Genomic DNA, 14,773 nt, shown 5'->3' with positions numbered 1-14,773 from the left:
GGGGGGGGGGAGGCACTTGTTGTGATGAGCACTGAGTGTTATATGTAAGTGACAGACCACTGATTTCTACTCCAGAATCCAACTTTGCACTGTATGTTAATAAGAATTTAAATTTAAAAAAAAGAAACTCAAAACATCTGTGAGGTAGATCTAGATACCCTTAAGTGAATAGTAGCCATAGATAGCCCATCATCTTCTCTTTTCTTCTATTCTCACTGTACAACTGGTACCGTGGCCTTGTACCAGGTTTAGTAAGTAAATATTTCTGGTAAATATCAGAGAATGACTGTATCTCTCCCATTATGGTCCTGTGTAGAACAGATAAAATGGAGATAAATTCACCTTGGTTCCTAATCTTTAGGGAAGATTCCTAATAGAAAACAATGATTACCTCCTACACTGTTGGTAGGAATGCAAGCTGGTGCAACCACTCTGGAAAACAGCATGGAGGTTCCTCAAAAAGTTGAAAATTGAGCTACCCTGAGACCCAGCAATCGCACGACTGGGTATTTACCCTAAAGATACAAATGTAGTGATCCAAAGGGGCACATGTAACTGAATGTTTATAGCAGCAATGTCCACAATAGCAGAACTATGGGAAGAACCTAGATGTCCATCAACAGATGAATAGATAAAGAAGATGTGGTATATATATATATACAATGGAATACTATGCAGCCACCAAAAGAAATGAAATCTTGTCATTTGCGATGACGTGGATGAACTAGAGGGTATTATGCTGAGCGAAATAAGTCAATCAGAGAAAGATAATTACCATATGATCTCCCTGATATGAGGAATCTGAGAGGCAACGTGGGGGGTTTGAGGGGTAGGAAAGGAATAAATGAAACAAAATGGGACAGGGAGGGAGACAAACCATTAGAGACTCTTAATCTCACAGAACAAACCGAGGGTTGCCAGGGGGAGGGGCTAGGGAGAGGGTGGTTGGGTTATGGACATTGGGGAGGGTATGTGGTATGATGAGTGCTGTGAAGTGTAAACCTGGCGATTCACAGATCTGTATCCCTGGAGCTAATAATACATTACATGTTAATAAAATTAAAAAATTAAAAAAAAACAAAAACAAAAACAATGGTTCATACCAAAATGCAGAACATGAATGTAATAGAACAATGATGTCAATTAAAAAACAAACTGACATTAAGAAATTGTTTGCCTCATTTTTTACTTAAATATTTTTGTGATAATAATCACATTTCAATGTTAAGTCTAGAGAGGGTTTGGCTTTGAAACTCTGCTTTGACCTGAAGTGATGGTCTGGTGCTAATGACTTTTAGACCTACTATTAAGATGGGACTGTGACATGGTATGGCATTTCTGGCTTCATTCTTGAAATTGTGCGTTTTTTTTTTTTTTTTTTTTTGCTGTTGTAACGGGAAGGAAATATTCTTTTTTTATAGCTTTCATTAGATAATGCCAGAAGAAGACTGTAAAACAGACAAAGGCATTGAGGACAGGTGCACATGGGTTTGTAGGACACATGACTTAACATCAAAGATTTGTTAAGCCAAGGGAAGCTACCCGTATCCCTTATATTTAGTGTTCCATTTCAGTACATCCATGAAAACACAAGTCATAGAAATTATGCTACCTAATTTTTCACTGTAGCTTAGAACCCAGAGTTTGGGTTTGCAGGATGATGCCGCATGGCATAGATACAGCACAATTTACTGAGAAATTGTTTTGCAAAAGATTTTTAGGGTAAACAAGACTGGTGTACAATACGAATCTTAAGAAAAAGTCTAGATTAGTTCAGAAGAGAATAAAATACAGCTAAAGAAAATCCTTTCACGATATAGCCAAGGTTGCATTTTTAAATGTATGGTTATTTCCAGTGGGATAAAGACTGCTATTTATTTTGCTTTTCATTTCTGTTTACTTTTCTTTGTTACCTTATTAGACTGGCAGCCTGATGTCCAGTAAAAGCTAAAAGGAATGGAGACAGGATGTCTATATCCTGAGGCTGTGAGTTGTATCTATTTCTTTTCCCTCTTCCCTTAGATCAACTACCAGGAAAGGTGATTTAAATAAAATGCTTTATCTCCTAAGGGAGTGAGAAAGCCAGATTTCTTAGGCAGGATTGGAGATAGAATATGCTTTGAGTAAAAAAATATGGTCAACATGTTCTTATGATGAATACATTCACACAGCAGCTTCATTTTATAATATGCTGCGTTCCCAGAATATTACACATTTATAATCTAATGTAAATTCAACATTTTTAAATAAATAGAGGTAATGTTTATTGTGTAGTGTAGCAAACCCACATGGCTGAGAATTAGATTATTCTTCTTTTATAATCACATTCATTTTGATAACATTTCCATGAGATGAGAAAACAACCACAAGTGCAATTAGAAATAATCGTTTGTGGTGACGGGCGTAGGAATAGGTGTGGAAAGTAAGAAATACTGGATGTTCCAAAAATGATGTCTATTTGGAATATAATGATACAACCTACATATATGCAAGCCTGTTCTCCTTATTAGGTGTGATTATAAAGCATCCTTCAGGGGAGTTGATGTGTACATATGACATCCTCACTTGACACAGAAAATCTGCAAGTGTAGATTCAACCACTAACAACTGATATTTCAGTAATTATGTCTCCTTTTTGAAATGCTTTCTTCACTTGGCTTCTACTACATTCTTCTGGGTTTTCTCCAGCTGATAAGACTGGCCACTCCCCATCTCATCTCCTTGGCTGGAAACTGCTCAATTCTCAAACTCTTAGTAGCATTGGATTCCACCTTAGTCCTTGGACCTCTTTCCACCTCTATTGACACACTCTCTTTTAGTGATTTATACAGTCTCATGGCTTTAGTATCAATTTTCTATATACTGATCATTAATTCCCAAATTTACAACTCTAACCTAGAACCTGGCCTCTATTCCAGACTTGTCTATCCAACTGCTTAACTGAGATGGCCACTTGATATCCAGTAGGCATTGGCACTCACCCAAGCCAGACTCCTGGTCCTCTTCCATGACCCCCACTCTAACCTCTCTCCAGTCTTTACCACTTCAGGCCCAGAATCTGAAGTTAGCATTCACTCCTCTTTATCTCTTTGTTACCACACATCCAGTTCTTTAGCAAACCCTACAACCTGCTCCTTCATGATGCATTCAAATGTAACCACCTCTCACCAGCTCTCCTGTAGCTTCTGCACTGGGCTCCCTGCATCGACTTTGCCCTACTGTACTCTACCCGGAGTGAGCCTATTAGCTCAGAAGTCCATCATGTCATCCCTCTGTTCAAATCCCCCAGTGGTTTCCCATCCCAGGAGAATGCGTACTGGTGTCCTCAGAGCTGCTTCATCATCTCCTTCTCTGCTCACTTATATCTTCTTACAGGGTCCTCTCCTGAACATGCTATTTGAAATTGCCAGAATCCCCTCCAGACTTACACTGACCTGCTCACCCCGATTTATTTTTCTCCACAGCACTTATTACCATGTGACCAATCAAAGATTGTATTTATTTTGTTTATTGCTTATGTCCACCCTTTTCTTAAAATATAAGCTCCATGAGGGCAGACATTTTATATGTTGGTCATAATGCCTAGAATAATAGATGCCAAATCCATATCTGTTGAATTAAGAGTCTTTGTTTCCTGGACATGCATTTATGTTTATTGGCTTTAGCCAATACACACTACATTCTGAGCATTTTCTTATTTTTCAAGTCATCCCTGAGTAGCAACAGATAAAAAGCTAATACTTTGAGGGCACCTGGGTGGCTCAGTGGGTTAAGCCGCTGCCTTCGGCTCAGGTCATGATCTCAGGGTCCTGGGATCGAGTCCCACATCGGGTTCTCTGCTCAGCAGGGAGCCTGCTTCCCCCTCTCTCTCTCTCTGCCTGCCTATCTGTCTACTGTGATCTCTCTCTGTGAAATAAATAAATAAAATCTTTAAAAATAAATAAATAAATCTTAAAAAAAAAAGCTGATACTTTGAGAATCTTAGAATCAAATAATTTTTCAAAAAACCCAAGAGGGACACTTGGGTTGCTCTTTTTCCCCTTCATGTTCTACTAGTTGGGAACTGAGGGCTGAAGTGTTACTATACCCTCTGCCTCGTCTCCTGTGAATGTGGGGAGCCTGGACCAGGGCTCTTGTGTGCCAACTCCCAGGGGGAGTCTTTTCCCACAACATTACCTTGTTACCCTGGTAACAAAATAAAACTATAAATTACATGTTTTATTTATGTAAAGATGCTTGTTACTGTATATGTCTATAAATAGATTTTTAGATGTCTTCAAGGCCAAAGGCATTTAATGCATGTTTTTGAATTTTTATGGTCTGGGATGGTCACTAAATTTTAAAATATTTATTATGGAATGTGCTTTGAAACAATATAAAATAAAACAGATTCAAAAGATAATACTTCAACAAAATCTATTTTTATCTTTTTATTCTTTGTCCATTTCTATTCACATATGCATAAACTAAATATATATTATAGTCATATCAATTACAATTTTATTTTTAGTCTTATCCACTTTTCATTATAAAAAATACCCCTAGGGGCATCTGGATGGCTCAGTCAGTTGAGCATCCAACTCTTGACTTGAGCTCGGGTCATGATCTCAGGGTCCTAGCCCTGCATCGGGCTCTCTGCTCAGCAGGGAGCCTGCTTCCCTCTCTCTCTCTGCCTGCCTCTCTGCCTACTTGTGATCTCTGTCTGTTGAATAAATAAATAAAATCTTAAACAAAAAGTCCTTATGCTTCTGTAGAGGCATGGCATTTATTAATTTAATAGCTACATAGTATAACTGGATATTGATAGAGTTTACTTAAATATTTCTCCTAAGGTCACATCAATTCTAGTGTTTCAAGGTTGTGAATATCACATCTACAAATATGTTTGTACATATAGTTTTTTCTCTTTTTGAATCATTTTCCTGGATTAATTATCTTGAGTGAGATTACTGAATCAAGGGAAGGAAAAGGTAGCTAACATACTTTTAAAAAGTTTCTATCAGGTGCCTGCCCATACTTGCCTACGTTAGAAATTATTCTTTTTCCTTCAATTCTGCTACTTCCCTTAAGTTATCACTTCTATCCTCACCTAGGCACACTTTAAACTAACAGCAAATGCAGTCACTTGTAATGTTTGATTGTGATTTCTGTCTCTTACGGGATAGACAAACCAACTGCCATACAGAAGTCTGGAGGCAAAACAACCAGCGGGAAGAATTTGAAAGAGAAACCAGTCCTGGTGGATTAAAAGATAGCGGTGAGCACTTTCACACTTCTTCAGCTGAGTCTTTCAGTTGGGCTGGCTAGTGACTGCTTGGACTGGCTGAGTGGAGCTGGAAGGATGTTTTGTGGGTTTCAGGCCTGGTCTCTGAGCAGAGCCACAGCTCCACCCTCGTGCCTGTCTCACAGAACGTGTTGAGAGCTGCTAGACTGCAGGAGAGGGGGTGAGGCTCCGCTGAGCCCAGACTTCCAGCTCTTCTTGCCAATGGGCTAGTCATTTGTCCTGGACCCAAGAGACAGGCTTAGCCATCAGCTGAAATCCACCAAAATACCCAAGCGAAGTGACAAGTTGCAGAGGAATTGCCCAAATTCCTACCCCACCACATGGTGAGATAATAAAATGGTGGTTGTCTAAAGCTGCTAAGATTTGGGGTAGACTGTTAGCAAAGAAAAATAAGATAGCAAAATTAACCAGTTGCTTGATCTTGTCAATAGAATTAAGATAAAAGAATACATAATTGTGTGCCAGGGACACAGACCTCAAAATGAGATCCCAGGTGGCCCTACAGTCAGCGTTGGCTTTGTCTCTGTCCCGGCCCTGCGTTCTCTCTTCTGGCTCTGACTCTCCTTTCATGTCTCCCCTATTTTCATGCAGCAAAAGAACATTATACCGGGGCGCCTGGGTGGCTCAGTGGGTTAAAGCCTCTGCCTTCGGCTCAGGTCATGATCCCAGGATCCTGGGATCAAGCCCCACATCGGGCTCTCCGCTCGGCGGGGAGTCTGCTTCCTCCTCTCTCTCTGCCTGCCTCTCTGCCTACTTGTAATCTCTGTCAAATAAATAAATAAAATATTAAAAAAAAAAAAAAAAGACATCATACCACCGGGAGAATAAGGAGAAACCAAGTCTGACTCTAAATAAAAATGAAGCTTTCCAGAAAACCACTTTCATGTTTCTTGACTTAGGACAAAACTTTGAGAACATCATAGAGACCACTGATTACGTGAAATGATTACGTGAAATGCTGGAATGAAGAAGTGACATCGGCTTTTGAATTTGAGGCTTATCAAACAAAATTGCCTTATTAATTGTCTCTGTAACTTTTCCAGGTATCTAATTATACATCATTCCTGGAGCATTTGTCAAGAGAGTTTTATCTTTTCATAGCCGCCTTCCCCAGGCAATTTTTAACTACAAGTTAGATCTGTACCCAGACCTTTTTACTGGTCTGACCCCGTCATTTTCCACTTTAAACATGACCGTTAACTTTACAAAGAACAGCATTGAATTCCCCTTCCATTCTGCTTTGTCCTTTTTACCCCCAAACAAACTCTTAAGTAACATCCGAAATATGTCATTTATGGCATGCAAAAATACCTATTTTAATTGTTGGTAATGGCTGGTTAGTCCTATTTTGCTGGGAAAAATTCATTCATGTTAGAAGTATATTACTATAGTGTTAAAAAACCGTTTTTCACTGATAAAGCTGAGGAGAGGTCAAAATTGTTTCTAAATTTCCTCAGTCTTTTCTGAAATTCCCGTTTATTTTTTTCTTAAATAACTAAGGATGCAAAGTAAAAGTCAATGAAAGTTAGATTTGAGGAGGAACTAGTGAATATGTAGAGGAGGCAGTCCATAGTCAATACTTACAATGAAAGCTCATCTTTTCTGGGGCAAGTCATGGTTTCCTTTTACTCTCTTATTTACCTCATTTAGATTAAAAGCTGATAGTGAAACAGCTAGATTTTTTTTCTTCCAACCTTCTGAATTCCATATTCATTGAAAAATCAGGTAATAAAGAAATTGTATAGAACTTGGATATATAGTTCCTCTTATTATTTTCTCTCAAAATAACAACTCTGAAATGAGAGATAATTACACTGAAAATATATTTAAAAAATCATGGGAACTCTTCCTGAACTGTAGTTTGATTCACTTAGCTCACAAGAGGAAGGCAGGGATGCCTAACCTGAAAATTGTTTTGTAATAGGTTGCAATTTCCCTCTTTTTTATTTCTTGTTTTAGTTTTATTATTTTACGGAAGGATTTTTTAAAAAAAAGGAAAGAGGGATTTTCTTATTTTTAGTAGAATATAATGCAACCAAATCAAGACCCAAAGCAAATCGTATCTTCTGGAATTAAGTGTGAATGATTCATTCTCATTTATTCTCTGAAAGCTTTTGAACTGGAAATGTCAAAATAGATTCCCTACACTCAGGTCTCAAAGCTTAGAGTTAGTACCAAGTGAAATGTAAAATAATAAAGAAAGAACCCACGGAACAACGAATGTTGAGTTTATTACCACGGAAAACCCGAATTAAGGCAGATTTTTGTGGGAATGGAATTTTAAAATGGTTTATTGTCTTGATCTAAAACTGAGCCCACGTCTTAATGAAATAGACTTTTGATGCCATTTTTTCTTTCCTCCGTTTAACCAAGAACATGTCATTGGATACACAGCTGATAATTTGTGATGGGACATTTAGTTCACTTTTCTCCATGTATGAGATGGGAGTGGGAAAGATGTGGTAAGATGAGGTGAGCCTACACCTGACATGGGAACCTATGACTGATTCCCTCCATCCACTCCATGCCCCAACCCACCTCAACCCCTGACAGGTAGAGTTTCTAGTGGGGAGAATGAAAGTGTGCAAAATGGTTGCTTGAGATTCCTCCAAGGAAGAAAGAGCGAGAAGAGCAATGCGGGGTTTTGATGGTTTAGGGGATTTAGGAATTCTGTAGCCTAAATATCTTCATGAAGGAAATGCATGAAGATATTTAGGCTACAGATATTTAGGCTCCCTTGTCCTCAGGTTGCCATCTTCACAAGCATGAAGACTTCTAAGGGGCAGCAGCTGGACCTTATTCTTCACATCTGTGCACCATCCCCTTCCTGCCTGAGCCCCTGTGGGACTAAATTATGAATTATGCTTCTCAATCTAGGGATAATTTATTATATAGTATGTCACTAAGGAATAAGTACCTTAAAATATATATATTTTTAAGATTTTATTTATTTGTCATAGAGAGAGAAGCGAGAGCAAGCACAGGCAGACTGAGTGGCAGGCAGAGGCAGAGGGAGAAGCAGGCTCCCCGCCAAGCAAGGAGCCTGATGTGGGACTCGATCCCAGGATGCTGGGATCATGACCTGAGCCGAAGGCAGCTGCTTAACCAACTGAGCCACCCAGGTGTCCCTAAAATATTTTTTCAACAAAAATTGACTACCTAGACTTATATAAAATATAAAATGAACACTATAACTATGCCACATAACATGACGTACAAAATATACTCTAAATTTTCTCACAAGAAAATATATCTCAAGGGTGACAATTTGCCTACATTGCTTACTAAAGCAAGCAAACTCTATCGTCTCTCTTTTAAAACATGTAAGTATGTATGAATTTATTTGTATTGAGGTATAATTGACACAAAACATTCCATTAGTTCCAGGTGTATAACGTAATGATTCAGTATCTGTATACATTGTGAAATGAGCACAACAATAAGTCTAATGAACATCCCTCACCACAGTTATAGAATTTTGTGTGTGTGTGATGAGGACTTTGGAGATTTAGTCCCTTAGAAACTTTGAAATATGTAGTACGGTGTTAACTATAGTCAACATGCTGTACATTACATGCCATGGCTTATTTATAACTGGAAGTTTGTACATTTTGACCCCCTGCAGCATGTCACCCCCACCACCCTGCCCTTTGGCAGCCACCAATCCGTGCTATCTATGAGCTTGTTTTTGATTTGTTTTGCTTGTTTCGTTTTTTGGATTTTCTATATAAATGAGATCATAAGTATTTGTCTTTCTCTGTCTCACTCATTTCACTTAACGTAATGTGCTCAAAGACCATCCATGTTGTCACAGATGGCAAGATCCATTCTTTTTTACGGCAGAATAATATTCCATGGTTTATACGTGCCCCATCTTCTTTATCCATTCATCCATGGGTAGACACGAGTTGTTTCCACATCTTGGCTATCATGAATAATGTGGCAATAAAGATAAGGCTGCTCATATCTTTTCAAATTAGTGTTTCCATTTTCTTTGGATAAATACCCAGAACTGGAATTGCTAGGTCATATGATAGTTCTATTTTAAATTTTTTGAGGAACTTCCAAACTGTTTTCCACAGTAGCCACACCAATTTACATTCCCACCAATAATGCACAGCGTTCGTTTTTTCTCTGCATCCACGCCAATACCTGTTGTCTCTTGTCTTTTTGATACTAGCTATTCTGACAGGCGTGAGATGATATTACACCGTGGTTTTGATTTGCATTTCCCTGATGATGAGTTCTTCCTCTCTTTTGGCTTCTCTTTTTATCCATGCCCCTTCGGAGATCAGACTTACATGTCTTAAAAAAGATGTTATTATTTATAGGGAATAAGAATCGTCCTTGTCTTCATTCTGTTTCTCATTCTTTTTTGTCATATGCTGATCTTGTCCAACTTTGGCTTTTGGTTGGATGTTTCCTCAGAGGTGCAGTTTTCTTTTAGAAAGCTGGATTCCTCTTTCCCAGTGCTCCTTATTGTCCTGAAAAGGACAATATTCTTTTTTTTTTTTTTAAGACTTTATTTATTTATTTGTCAGAGAGAGAGAGAGAGAGAGAGAGAAAGAGCACAAACAGGTAGAGTGGCAGGCAGAGGCAGAGAGAGAAGCAGGCTCCCTGCTGAGCAAGGAGCCTGATGAGAGATCATGACCTGAGCTGAAGGCAGCGGCTTAACTGACTGAGCCAACCAGGTGTAACCTATTGTCTTGGTTTTTAAAGCCTTTGGGACAAAGTTTAGTTTTTTAATAAAATGATATTTTCCAAAATATGATGGTTTTTGTAAAGGCACTAATAGGGATAGAGGCAGCTCTGGGCTGGGCACCTGCATGTGTTTCTCCACATACAGAAGCTTCCGTGGTCATGTCTATGTGTCTGTATTGCTTACGCTTTAGAGCTGCCTGCCCATAGAAAATTAACCTTGATATAGAACACAGGTCATAGGAATGAACTGCATAACTGAGATAAATAAAATGTATAAAATAGCATAGAGTAAATAAGGAAAATGGGTAACAGGCAATAAAAGTAAATACACTTTCAGAATTTTTTTTCTACTCCCAGAACAACATTGCAAATACCCATCATCCCATCCTGAGATATGACTACTGCTAATATTTGTCACGTTGTCTTCAAGGAATTTTATATTCATATACCTACACACGTCAGTTACATTTAGCCACCTTCTCCAGTGGCCTAACATGGGGTAATAAGATTGCTATATTTTCCCGTAAATAATTTTATAAAGCACATTTTTGTGCATGAATTCTCTGTCCAAATTTTTTAGATTGTTTTCTTAGAATCAATCCTGAAAATTGTAATTACTGGGTCATAAGACAAAAGCATTTGTAGGATTTTACCTTCCTGAAGGGCTGTTTAAATCTCTACTCTCACCAGATACTGAGAAACATGTTTTCTTAGCTGAAATCTCTGATTACATGAACATTATTCATATGTTAATTAATCATTTAAGTTTCTTTGGTAGTTTTATAGTCCTGCTCTTTTTATATGGAAGTCTTATGATTTTAATTACTATCTGTGTAGCCTCCTTGATTACCAAGAGTATTAGCATGTTGTAGGTTTTTTTTTTTTTTTTTGCAGAAACTCCAAAGCAGACTTTTATTTTCTTGTCTTATCTTGTCTTTCTTTTCTTTTTTTAAAATTTTATTTTATTATTATTATTTTTTATTTATTTTCAGCATAACAGTATTCATTGTTTTTGCACCACACCCAGTGCTCCATGTAATCCGTGCCCTCTCTAATACCCACCACCTCCCACCCCCCACCCCTTCAATGTTGTAGGTTTTTTAACAGGTATTTGCTGCAAATATTTCTCCCAGTTTCTTGATTTATTTGTTTTTTAAATTTATGAATGCTTGATCTTCTTTGTTTAAAGTTTTATGTCCTGAAATCCTTTTATAATTATATTCAGCATTTCTACCACCTTTTTAAGTTCAAAAAGTCCTCCTTTACTAGTGATCAAAAAGATATTAGTCTATTTTCTTCTATATGGCATAAGTTTTTACATGCTGGAGTGTAGTGGTTGACAAGGTGGACGACTTCTAGTTGATTACTGCCTTGGTCACCAAATGGCCTTGGTTAATCTCTTCCGACTTCAGCTCCCTCCCTCATCTGTAAAGTGAGGGTGATTACAGGACCATCACAAGCTGGTGTCCTAAGGACTAAGGACAAGAACTGCTGTAAAGTATTTTTAACACGGCTTAGCACGTACTTACATGGAGTAAGTGGTAACTATTATAAATATTATTATTGACATATAGTAAAATATAAGACTTTAACGTGCTTTTTCCCCAGACGGCTAAATAGCACTATTTTTCCTTTCCCCATTATACTCAAAGTGATTTCAGTCTATATTACACTCTAATACACTGTAACACCTGCTTCCGGCTTTCCCATTTATTTCTCAGTATATTCATATGTATGTGCCACACTGTCTTTTTGTTTGCTTGTTTGTTTTTAGATTGGGGAGGAGGGAACAGAGGGTAAGAGAGAGAGAGAATTCCAAGCAGGTACCACACCCAGCATGGAGCACAATGCAGGCTCGATTTCAAGACCCTAAGATCATGACCTGAGCCAAAATCAAGAATCAGATGCTTAACTGTCTGAGCCACACAGGTACCCCTGCGCCATACTCTTTTCAATACTGTAGCTTTATAACATTTAGCACTATCATATGGGAAGAGTATGCATGTAGGAAACAGAATTCTTTTTTAAACTATAATGATTATTTTCTCTTTCTTTTCCCCACAGGGATTCTAGAGTTATATTGTAATTAAAAATTTAATTGGATTTTGTAATAAGCATACACAGCCACATCTCTAAATATACAACTTGATAAATACAGGAAGCACTTTCCACTTATTAGTAATGTCACAGATATAAATTTAAGTGCTTTAATTTTTAGATACTACACCACTTCGGATACAAGATGAAATAGTGCTACTGGATGCTAGGAATAGGAACAGCAGAGTGAGAACTCATTAGTGAATAAAATCCAGATTACAAATGCTTACTCAGTTTCTTAGGACATGGCCACAGGTAACACAGTCAATTATTTAGTCCAGTGGAAGTGACACAGTGGCCACCTACACGCCATACATGTGTTAATACAGTGGCCCTTAATGCCTGCTATGATAACAGAAGAAAAGCACACAGAGCTCAGGTTTTCCTGGGAACAACTGAGAATGCAACTAGTAAAGCAGAAATGCTCTCTGATTTCATGTTTACCACTGCATCAGCAGCAATTCTGTCAGTAGCATCATTACATTTTAAACTACTATAGGAATTTTTGTGTGCTGTAATTTCAGCAATACATTTTTTTGCAATACATTTATTTTTAAGAACACTGATAAACTTTTTGCTTTGTGTTTCACAGGTATTACAGGCATATGTGGCGTAATTTATAATAAGGATGCCATGAAATCCATCAGAATCCTAGAGGAGAACATAGGCAGTAATCTCTTCGATATCAGTCACAGCAACTTCTTTCAAGATATTTCTCCAAAGGCAAAGGAAACAAAAGTGAAAATAAACTTTTGGGACTTCATCAAAATCAAAAGCTTCTGCACAGCCAAGGAAACAGTCAAGAAAACAATGAGGCAACCCACGGAATGGGAGAAGATATTTGCGAATGACAGTACAGACAAAAGGTTGATATCCAGGATCCATAAAGAACTCCTCAAACTCAACACACACAAAACAGACAATCATATCAAAAAATGGGCAGAAGATATGAACAGACACTTCTCCAATGAAGACATACAAATGGCTATCAGACACATGAAAAAAATGTTCATTATCACTAGCCATCAAGGAGATTCAGATTAAAACCACATTGAGATATCACCTTACACCAGTTAGAATGGCCAAAGTTAGCAAGATAGGAAAGAACATATGTTGGAGGGGATGTGGAGAAAGGGGAACCCTCTTACACTGTTGGTGGGAATGTAAGTTGGTGCAGCCTCTTTGGAGAACAGTGTGGAGATTCCTCAAGAAATTAAAAACAGAACTTCCCTATGACCCTGCAATTGCACTACTGGGCATGTGCCCCAAAGATACAGATGTAGTGAAAAGAAGGGCCATCTGTACCCCAATATTTATAGCATCAATGGCCATGGTTGCCAAACTGTGGAAAGAACCAAGATGCCCTTCAATGGATGAATGGATAAGGAAGATGTGGTCCATATACACTATGGAGTATTATGCCTCCATCAGAAAGGATGAATAGCCAACTTTTGTAGCAACATGGATGGGACTGGAAGAGATGCTGAGTGAAATAAGTCAAGCAGAGAGAGTCAATTATTACGGTTTCACTTATTTGTAGAGCATAACAAATAGTATGGAGGACATGGGGAGTTAGAGAGGAGAAGGGAGTTGGGGGAAATTGGAAGGGGAGGTGAACCATGAGAGACTATGGACTCTGAAAAACAATCTGAGGGTTTTGAAGGGGTGGGGGGTGGGAGGTTGGGGGAACCAGGTGGTGGGTATTAGAGAGGGCACAGATTGCATGGAGCACTGGGTGTGGTGCAAAAATTATGAATACTGTTATGCTGAAGATAAATAAAAAAATAAATTAAAAAAAAAAGGATGCCAGGATAATTTTCATCTACTAAGGGGATGAATATTTTTATGTTTTAATAATAATGATTTGGTCCCCCAAAGTGATTGCAGGTGATAGATAACAGAATGTCTGTAAAGGCTTAAATGTTAAGAAAAGGAGTCTTTTATTTCTATGATGGTGGGATTCAGGTGCTCTGACAGAGTGATTGACAGAGTGTGAGAGAGCAAAAGTGGAAACCTCTTCTAAATTGTGGTAGATCAATTAAGTGGGACATTAAAGAGCATTTGCATTGGAAAATATTCAATATAAAGGGATGCCATAGAATGTGTTATATGGTTCCTAACTTCATTCTTTATAGTTACTGCTATGAAAGTTAGGAGGTGCAGAAAATACCATCTAGAAGGACTCCTTTAGAGAAGTCTTGGCATCCCTGTTTGAGGAGAATTCCAGAAAGACTAAGAGAAACTTGATGGGTTTTTCAAAATCCGATCATGGAGTGCTTCTGTTGTTGCCCTCTTTTTAAAGACTGTGAAACATTTCAGGCATTCAGAGACACTTTGAGAAGAATATAACAATATTATGTATTCACCACTCGGCTCAAGTAATCAAGTATTATAACTGAATGATATACTTTTTTTCTAATGAGAAATGTACCATGGAAAATATAGCATTTGCATGTCCTAAAGTGTCCTTTTCCAAGGTTCTTTCCATCCGATATGTTCATTTCTCCTTTGCTGCGATAGGGTGCCAAACAGCTATAACTGGCAAAATGCTCTAGATACACATTGCTGAGCGAAAGATGGCTAATGATCAGCCAATGTGTAAAGTGATTCTAAACAGTAGGGCTAGACTGTTAATATTTTAAATCACTTGAAACTAATTAACAACTGTCCTGTGCACCAACTCTCAAGGCT

The 14,773-nt window shown here is 38.0% G+C and overlaps 1 protein-coding gene across 1 annotated transcript in view; it reads right to left on the bottom strand.

Moving 5' to 3' along the window:
* EDNRA (endothelin receptor type A) overlaps positions 1 to 14,773 on the bottom strand; it is a 60,623-nt gene that overhangs the window by 13,782 nt on the left and 32,068 nt on the right. The gene's annotated exons all lie outside the window — the stretch shown is intronic.

This window comes from Mustela nigripes, chromosome 1, assembly GCF_022355385.1.
Source record: "Mustela nigripes isolate SB6536 chromosome 1, MUSNIG.SB6536, whole genome shotgun sequence".
Classification (NCBI taxonomy): domain Eukaryota; kingdom Metazoa; phylum Chordata; class Mammalia; order Carnivora; family Mustelidae; genus Mustela; species Mustela nigripes.
This window is presented reverse-complemented; position numbering and strand designations above follow the sequence as displayed.